Here is a 10,333-nt window from a genome sequence, read left to right as displayed (position 1 = left end):
GGGTAGTGACAGAAAGTGCTTAATGAATATCTATAAGAGCCTCATTCAATCACGACTAGACTATGGTGCCGTGATCTATCATTCTGCAGCCCCGAGCGCGCTAAAGATGCTAGATCCGGTCCACCATCTAGGAATCCGTCTGGCCACTGGCGCATTCAGAACGAGTCCCATACAAAGTTTATATGCAGAATCGAATGAGTGGTCTCTCCATATCCAGAGAACATACATCAGCCATACATATTTTCTGAAAGTCCACTCAAATCCTCAACATCCCTGTTTTAATACCATTCATGACATGACATATGCTACACTCTTTCGCAATCGTCCCTCCGTAAGACAGCCTTTCTCGCTGCGTGTGAGGGAGCTTAGTGAAGAAATCCACATTCCACTCCTCGAGCTTCGCCTAATGCATCCAGCCAAGCTGCTACCTCCTTGGGAGTGGCAGCTCATACAATGTGATATATCTTTCGTGGAAGTCACAAAGCATGCTCCAGAGATTGAAATCAAGATGCATTTCCGGGAACTCCAGCACAAATACTCCTGCACGGAGTTCTACACAGACGCATCATGTCACACGACGGGGTGTCCTATGCAGCCGTCGGTCCATCCTTCTCAGAATCCGACGTACTGCACCCGGAAACTAGTATCTTTACGGCTGAGGCCTACGCCCTGCTGTCGGCCGTAAAGCATATAAACAAATCACAACTCCCGAAATCAGTGATATATACGGACTCCCTCAGTGTTGTGAAGGCCTTGATGTCTTTCTGTAATCATAAAAATCCAGTAGTTATTGAACTTTACTCCGCACTGTGCAAATCATATATATCTAACCAACATGTGATCATATGCTGGGTGCCTGGACATAGGGGCATCGAGGGAAACGTTCTAGCCGACCAGATGGCCACATCAATCTCATTGCATGCAGTTAACTCTACTGCTTCGGTCCCTGTCACAGACCTGAAGCCTTTTTTAAGAAGGAAACTACGAAACCACTGGCAACGCATGTGTGACGAAGAAATAAATAATAAACTGCATGTAATAAAGCCACAATTAGGTTTCTGGCCTCCTGTAACAAAATCCCGCCGGACAGATGTCCTATTCTGCCGTCTAAGAATAGGACACACTTTTGGCACACATAACTTTTTACTCACAGGAAACGAGCCTCCAACCTGTGGTAGATGCGGGGAGAGGCTGACCGTCCTCCAAGTTCTACTGGAGTGTCGGGAAGCCGAATCTGAAAGAAGGAAACATTTTCTCTTAGCATACCGGCAGCAGATCCCCCTTCATCCTGTTATGTTACTTGGTCCAGAACCACTCTTTGACACCAATGCCGTCCTAGGCTTTTTGAAAGATGTTGTATTGCATGTTATTAGCCCCACACATTCGTAGCGCTTCCTCTCTTCAGAGGATGCCGCTGTGATCATTAGTTTGAATAGCACATGCCTCTAGGCCCTTGTGGTTCAAGGGCTCAGGCGAGGTAGCAGTGCTCCAAGTAATTTTACCATCTTATATATTTTATATTTTGCATCATTATTCTACGATGGATTTTAGTGTTTAGAGTATTCGTCATTAGTCATCGCCATAATTTTATAGCACGTAGATTTTACGCACTTTACAGCGACAATTCTTTAGGCCACTTTACAGCCAAGTCACATCTCCATAATACATGGTCAACATCACCACTTGTCATGGCGCTCTTTGGCCAAACCTGGCCCTTGCGCCATTAAACACCACATATCATCATCATCATCATATCCGTGTAGCGGTGGTACAATAAGCCAGATTCCTTGCCAAATGAAACCCTCTTTTTTTCACTCCCCGTTTGACGCTCTTCCTCAGATCGGCTAGTGAACAATCTTCCTGTTGCTCGCGAATCCGAGTTTCCCTTTCAACTGCAGCCTGCTCCTGCCAGCTGGCGGAAACCGGAGCGAGTGTGCAGCCCGCGCGTCTATATCGCGGCTAGCACAGCACGCGTCACTCCCACTCACTTCCTAGACCCGCTCGTCTAGGCCAGCCTCCGAGCTCTGCCTCTCCCGTGACTGCTCGCCACTCAAGTTACCTTGATCAGTCCGTGTGCCGCACCGCCTTTCGCTCACCGACGCAACGTCAAGTTCCCTCGACAGCGGGCGCGCTTTGGATCGCGTGAGCGCCATGTACGCCACGTCGGCAAAGAATGATTTGCCCTGATCCTTCATCAGCTGCTCCGAGTTATTTGAGAAGAGGTAGGAAAAGTGCTCCGGGAGGGCGGCTGACACAGCGGCCTCTGTGTTAAGTTTCCCGAACTCTCCTTCAATGACAACCGTTGCGATCGGTAAACAGACACTCCTCTCCTCGGCCACTTGCCGTATCCTAGCGCACTCTCCCGTAAAATCACTCGAGGAGACGAAAGACGGGTGAACAACGTCCATAGTTGCTGCAGAGTCCCGAAGTGCACGGCACTTCATACCGTTTACCTTAATTTCCTGCACACAGGGCTCCAATAGACGCATGTTTTTGTGAGTTTCCTGTATTGTTGCAAAAGCAATTCTCTCTGGGCAGCTTGCAGCGGTGTGCCCTTGCTTTTTGCAATTGTAGCAGGTTAACGGTTTCCGTTTTTCAAAAGAACGCGTCTGAGATGCATTCATCATTCTGAGATGCATTCTGTCCTTCCCTTACAGTTTCTTTGGGAAGAGACTCGTCTTCCCGAAACTCGCGACGCGTGATTTGCTTTCGTTCGTCGGGCTTCCCGGGATACCCATCTCTCCTATCTGCTTTTTCTACGCGCACTGCCTTGCTGTGCAAGCTGCGGCGGGTGCACGTAATACTCTTCCGCTAACTCTGCTGCCTTGTTTAGCTTAACCTCCTTTAGCCTATCTTGCAGCCAGAGCCTGACATCCTCATCAATGCAACAGTAGAACTGCTCCAACGCGATGCATTCAACGATTTTGTCGCGGTCGTCGTAAACCTCTTCGCCCTTCAGCCATTCCACCAGGTCGGCTTTTAGACGAAACGCGAAGTCAACATTCGACTCCTTGCCCTTTTTTGCATACCGGAACCTCTGCCGGAAAGCTTCGGGCGACAATTTGTACTTCCGCAGTAGCGCTTCCTTCACATCACTGTAGCTCTCAAACGCCTCTTTCGATAAGCAAGTTATTACGTCTGATGCCTCCCCAGGAAGCAACGCTAACAGATTCTGTGCCCAAAGGGATCGCTCAATGCTATTCCGTTCACACACGTGCTCAAATTTCACGAGGTATTTGGCCATATCCTCTCCGACGACAAAGGGCGGAAGTTGATCGCGTATTCTCGGACCGTTAGAAGTAAGACTAGGCGCCGGCGAGTTATTTCGGATCTCCAACTCTTTCATTTTAAGCTCGTGCTCGCGACGTTCCCTCTCTCTCCTTTCCTCCTTTTCCTCCTCGCGACGTTCCTTTTCTCTCCTCTCCTCCTCGCAACGTTCCTTCTCCCTCTTTTCCTCCTCGCAACGTTCCTTCTCCTCCCTTTCCCGACGTTCATTGATATCCGCCCAGGCCTCTGCGGCTTCCTCAGCCGTTACGTCCCCAGTCCTCATGACCTCAAGGATCGCATTCTTTCTTTTAGTTGAGCCCAACTCAATGCCCAACTCCTCACAAATTTGGAGAAGTTCCTTGACCTTGTACTTCTCCATCGTTCACACTGTCCTCCTGCTGTTTACCCTTTTTGAATATACCTGCCGTGCGCTACTATAACACTACTAGTAAGACATATGCAAGTATTTCACACACTGCCCCGTTTACCCCCTCAGCATCCCCTGGTTTTCAAAACACTCTTACTAGGCTTGAAACACACAAGGTTATCACAATGCAACACCAAATCCTTCCCTAAGCTACTATTAGCCCCGAGAAAGAGGAATGGCGCCGCCTGGCGGCGGCTTCAGATGACGTCACGGCCAGGACTCGAGTTTCGGCGGCCGCCCAGATAACGTGCGCTCGCTTCGTCGCACCGCATAGCACGTGTTTGCGTTTGCTTTTTGCTTGCAGCAAGCTTCCGATGATCGACGAAAACAGCAGGGATCGTGTTTCAGGTAAGCAAACAACATTTGTGTGTACAATCGTCCTCAATGCGCGAACGAGAAACGCACGCGCTCCGTCGTGCAAGCTTGGAAAGCGGTGCTCGGGCGATCGCTTTCGGATATAGTTTCACTTTCACAAGAGTTCTCCGCATGCGTCCGCGTATCTGTCCAACAGCGTTTTCTTTGGCACTGCGCCAAGCTTTCTATCTAAGCACAGTGCCAAGAGCGCTGTCAAGTCTCGGGAAATCTAGCGAAAGTGACACTACATCCGAAAGTGATCACCATAGAAAATTCCACCCTAGCTGTTGTGTCAGTTTTCTTGTACGCTCACTGACGCACCTTGTTTAATTTCATGTTTACCTCGTAATAGCTAGCTGTTATCGTTTCTGTTTATGTACACGAACGAGGTGAAGGTGGTTATTGCTGGAGTTTCTTTGCTGCTGGCGGCTCGTCTCAATTCGTGCAGCGCCGCGCAGCAGCCGCGCTGTCACATGTATTAGTTTACATAAATCAATAAAACTTGGTGCTGGGCTAGTTGGTGATGCATTCTTTAAACTGATGGTAGCGCTAAAAAGGACGGACACACGACCGTTCTTTTTAGCGCTACCATCAGTTTTAAAGAATAGTTTCCATAACCTGCTTGTAAATTATTTTTGTTCGCAGTTGCATTACCGCTGAGCAGCATCAACCGGTATGCGGACAAGGCGTGCAAGACAAGCCGGTGCCTCACTGAGGCGGAGGAGGTTTATTATGCGGGCCACGTCTTTGAGTGCGCCGTCGAAACAGCTGAGAACGCTCGTTTCGACTTTCTGGCGTTCGTCTTGCAAACGACTGCTATCAACAGTGCTCCTCATGAAGTGAAGATTACTGTTTGCGACGCGGTGGTAGATCGAGCCAGCTGTTCGTGCAAAGCAGGGTATGACTACTCGATCATTGGCCGGCTGTTGGGAAGAAACCTTGTCCAAGTATGCGTAAGCATACCGCCTAATTTAAGTTGGCCTACCCCTAAACATTATTTGGCCCACCCTCAAATTTAAGCTGGCTCTCTTGAAAATTTAAAGTTGGCCTACCCCCAAATTATAAGTTGGTCAACCCCCAAATTTCAAATTGGCCCACGTCCAAATTTAAGTTGTCCCAGCTTTACTATAAGCTTCCCCGTGCATTTTCCATGAATCCCTGTATCCTTACCTTCCTTATATCCCCCTCTCTCTCCTGTATACTTAGGGTATTATTTTATTTGCTTTAAATTGTTCTTTATCGTTTATAAAGCTGCCCATCTACATTTACACTATTATATTAAGTAAATGTCATAATTTTGCATATTACGCATTTTTGAGCACACAAAAGGCATTACACTTTTCGCGTGACGGCACTAGGGTACTCGCAAAGAATGCTTATGCCCTAATACTTAAGTTTCAATTTGACATCCAAAAGCACATGTTGCACTGTGTGAATGGCACTGTTTTGTTTGATATTTAGATATCCTAGGTGATTTTTTTATTGCAAACAAATCTGTTTATGTCTTCCATGGCAGATAGCGCTATTCTGTCAGATCAACTGTATTATTGGAAAGGTGCGCATTACTTGCACGATAAATTGCAACGTGGTTAGGTAACATCAATGATTCGCTAATTTTCTTCATCATTATTAACTTTGGGGCACATGTTCCAATTGCATAATTCAAGCCAAGCAGTATTCAAGTCATCCATTTAGCAGAAATATTTACCTAGCACCAATTTTCTTTTGTATATGTGGTGAAAACTACCTATATAAACATGTTTTTAAATGCATTCCTGTTCTATTTAAACTAGTAACTTTCTTTTTTTGCAGCGAAGCTGTTTTTGAAGTGTCTCTTTTTACTAAAAAGTCACCTGTTGTAGGCTTCAAGGAGCATTAGTCGTGGCAGAAAAGTTATTCCTTCAGACAAACTTCACATCAGTCATTGTTCTAATGCATGGTAACAAGTTTAACGAATGTATGATTAGGCATTATTTATTGAAAAATATTATGCTTAAAGACTAAGACCAATTTGTGAGGTTTAATGTCTTTGGAATTGATATATCCTAACCATTTTTATTTTGCAGAAAATACAAGTGTAAACACATTGTAGCTGTACTGCTGCATATTAATGCTGCCAGGACTTTCGACAAGCTCTCGCCAACTGACCAGCCACAGAAGTGGGGCAAGGAGCACAAAGAGCGTGTTAAACAAAAGTATGAGCCAAGAGCTATAGTCGACCTTCCATGTGCAAAGAAGGTTTGAACATATATTATTCTTTTAAAACAGAGAGGAATGAGAGGGAAAACAGCAAGTCCAATGCTGAAATGAAGGGCAGCTCACAATTTCTACTTTCAATGTTGGTTTGGTGAAAATGCTCTTGTAGATAGCCTTGCTCTTTGCATTTTCTTAAGCTGCAAGAACAGTTTCATGACTTCAACAGACGCACTCGCTTTACTGTAAACTATGTACTGCAAATGCTATTTACAGATGCCTTTGTCATAGGCACAGTGTACAAATGAAGTCATTAGTGCTAGTTGTTGAGTATAGTTAACAATATGCACACCTTAGGTGAATGCTTGACATCTCTTATTCTAAACAGAAGTAGGATGTAGTGCTTTTTGATGATGCGAAAATATGATTTTTTTGCTTGCTTATTAAGTTTGAGAGGTGGGGAAATGAATGCACAAACCTTAATGATAAATGCTCAACTATCGAATGGGTGCCGTGTTTACAACTAAGAAGTTTTCATCTAGAACAGAACATTGGTGCTTCTCTTGTTGCTACGTCTTCCAGGCAAAAATCAAAAAGACTCCCCAGCTGGAAGGCAACATACTCGAAAGACTTCTGGAGAATGTCAGCTATCAATCGGCAGCAAAAATGCACTTAGACAGAGGTACTGAATTAGGTATGCATTCAAATTTGGTTTGGCTTTTTGAATCTGAGCCTCATAAAGGACTGGCCAGCAGCAGCTGCTTGGCCCCTCAGCATAATCTCCATATCAAGTGGCAGTAATGCAGTGCGCAAATATGTCCCAATACTGCAAAAATTTAATTTTGCATGTCTTTCCTATATTGAGTATTTGCAATGTAGTCGATGACACGCCTAATGAGCTGCACTGCAACATATTGCTTAGTCAGGCAGTGTGCAGTGTTTCGTTGTGGTTGCAACATAATTATTTTAAAGAGAAGCACATCATCAATAACCACAGTAGCAAATAACCAGTTTTAAGATGTGCCAGCTGTATTTATGTGAAGCTTTAGGCAGTTCACTGAGTTTAGCTAAGCCTGAAAAATATTAACCATATTTTAATTCACACATCTGAGGCTGTGTGAGATGTAAGGCTCATGCCTTCCAATATCCTTCATAGGCAGCTACATGTAGCAAAATGTAATGTTTATTGCACCAAACCTTGCGACTCTTTTGAATAGACTCCAACGTGTCTCCAAGGCATTTCTCCAGCTACAAACATTTGCTGCTAAGGATATGTTGCTTTGAAACCTTTAAATAGTGTCCGCTGTTCAAACGTAGATGTCATGACTACCACAGCAATTAATTATCCAAGCATCTGTGTACTTTGCATCCAAGACAAAAAAGATTTTATCTGCTTCATCATATTTCTTGTGCATACCAATTTTCTCCATGCTACAGTGAATGTTAATTGCTCATTATTTCTGGAAAAATGTATTTGAGCAACAGAAGCCACGTTGGAGCCAACCATAGAACCAGGATGTTCTAATTCTGAGCCAGCACCCAGAGACTTAACACTCGTTGGTTCTTTGAAGGAGTTAAGAAGTTTTCTTGGCATCAGTGGTAAAGTGACAACAGAAGAGCTACTTCAACACTTGCAGGAAAGCAAAAGTCACGAAGACATTTTAATGATTGAATAGTTAACACGAGATCAGGCAAAATCTAGTCTCTGGTTGCGCCACAGGGTAGTCATGATCACAGCTTCTATTGCCTACAGCATATTTACCCGTGTAAAGACGTTGAGGACAAAGATGGGCCCGCATGATTTGAGGCCCTTGCTAAAAAAAGTGATGCGGCAGAATAATGTCCGTACAGCAACAATGCGTCGTGGCAGTGCACTCGAAGGCAGTGCAAGAAAATGTTATCAAAGCCAGCGAGCCACTCATGAGAATTTGGTTGTGAGGCAGTGTGGACTTTTCATTATGGAAGGCCGTCCTTACATGGGTGCAAGTCCAGATGGATTAGTAAAGTGCAACTGTTGTCCTGAGCGGGTATTGGAAATCAAATGCCCTGAATCCATGAAAAAATTCTTGGAAGAGAATATGGAGAAAAACAAAGAAAAGGCTTTGACTCAGAACCTAAAGCGTGCAACCACATATTTCTGCCAAGTGCAGGTACAAATGGGCATCACGGCAGTTCAGCATGCAGATTTGTTTGTGTTTGTCAATGAAGAAGATAATATTTGCATTCCAGTGCTATTCGATGAGGCATATTTCAGCGATGTGGTTGAAAGATCTTCCTATTTCTTTCAGCAGTACAGACTGCCACATGTTCTTTCTACATGAACTGCCTTGCTTCAGTTGCATATGCAATTTTTTATGCATTGCACATAACCAAACTACAGCCTCCCTTTTTAAGGCACAAAATGACTGATATATGAGGTTTAATAATAATAATATATGGGGTTTTACGTGCCAAAACCACTTTCTGATTATGAGGCACGCCGTAGTGGGGGACTCCGGAAATTTTGACCACCTGGGGTTCTTTAACGTGCACCTAAATCTAAGTACACGGGTGTTTTCGCATTTCGCCCCCATCGAAATGTGGCCGCCGTGGCCGCGATTCGATCCCGCGACCTCGTGCTCAGCAGCCTAACACCATAGCCACTGAGCAACCGCGGCGGGTATATGAGGTTTAGCATTCCAACGTAACAAAAGGCTTATTAGGGATGATGTCGGGGGACCTTTTACTTCAATATTAGGTTTGCTATAACGTGACTATAGCTTGGTATATAAGCATTTTGCTTATTTTTTTGCTCTCTCAGTAGGAACAGAACCAAGAAAGAACCTGTGACTTCATGTTCAGCAACAGAATGCCATTGCCAAGTTAACTCAATACATAAAAAAATTGTATGTGCAATCAGAGAAAGCACTCCTAGAAAGTTTGGAGACATCTGCAGTTTGAGTGCTTTTACTGATGTTCAGTGCAGTCCACTGTTAAAGGGAACAATGAAATGTGCGGCCCTTGCTTGGCTGGCAACCTAGCTGCATGTGGCTGCGGAAGCAATCTTAGTGCACTGCACAGGCATGTCGAAAGGGGTGAGAGCTAACAACTATAAGTTATCTGCTCCAAATATAGGTGACTGTACTGCTTCTAGAAAGGAAAATCTGGACATGCTGTGCGCTAAAGTGTTTCCTTTAACAGTGGACCCCTCTGTACAGTGAGCAAGAAAATGCAAACACGGTAGCATGCTGTAGCACACAAAAAATTAGCATTATGTCGCTATTAAAACACATTTGTGTGTAAACAGCTGAGTCGTGCAGTGGCTAGAGCAATTTGTGATGCAACCCCGAACCATAACAGACACTCGAATGACAGACTAGGAATCACAGGCAATGCATTTGTCTATGTGGCATTCTATGCATTTAATTTTTGGGTCACTGCATTCTGCAATGCGACTGTGATATCGTAAATATAATTGTGATATCAGAAACTCATCCTGGGGAATAACAGTAGTCATTTATGGTTTAAGTTCCATGCCCAGCTTTCTACAAGGGTATCCAATCATGCTCGTATTTGCATTTTGTGTTAATTCACATGGGCTTCCATTGATACACTGATAAGTGCAAAGGCACCGTGTTAGATGCTCTCATTTTTTTGTGTACTGCTTATGTGGTCATGTCTGTGAGATATTTGGCTGATACTGTGATACTATGGTAGCCAGGCAATTGCTGATCATTACAGCAGGCGTAAAAAATTGAATTTTGCGCGCCAAAACCACTTTCCGATTATGAGGCACGCCTCCAGTAGGCGTCTGTAATTTCAATATTTTTTTTTCGTTTTCGGCTGGTGTTTGTTTTGTGATATAACTGGTATGCCAACTAGCTCGACTGTGTTGGGAAGACGAACAAGTGCCTCATGCAATTTAATTCTTGGCTGACTTGTGTTCTGTGAAGCAATTGTGATATGAGAATGCTATAACTGTGATATCAGAAAGTCATCTCAGGGAATGACAGTAGTCACTTGTGGTTTATAGTCCATGCCTAGCTTTCTACGTGGGTATCCAGTTATGCTTGTATGTACTATTCATGTTAACTCACATGGGCTTCCAATGAT

The 10,333-nt window shown here is 44.4% G+C and overlaps 1 pseudogene; it reads left to right on the top strand.

Moving 5' to 3' along the window:
* Nucleotides 1-4,008: 4,008 nt before the first annotated feature.
* On the top strand, nucleotides 4,009-8,562 carry LOC135905015 (uncharacterized; annotated as a pseudogene).
* The last annotated feature ends 1,771 nt before the right edge of the window (nucleotides 8,563-10,333 follow it).

Source organism: Dermacentor albipictus, chromosome 6 (assembly GCF_038994185.2).
Source record: "Dermacentor albipictus isolate Rhodes 1998 colony chromosome 6, USDA_Dalb.pri_finalv2, whole genome shotgun sequence".
In the NCBI taxonomy this organism is placed as follows: domain Eukaryota; kingdom Metazoa; phylum Arthropoda; class Arachnida; order Ixodida; family Ixodidae; genus Dermacentor; species Dermacentor albipictus.
Note: the sequence above shows the minus strand (reverse complement) of the source record. Positions and strands in the feature narration are given on the sequence as shown.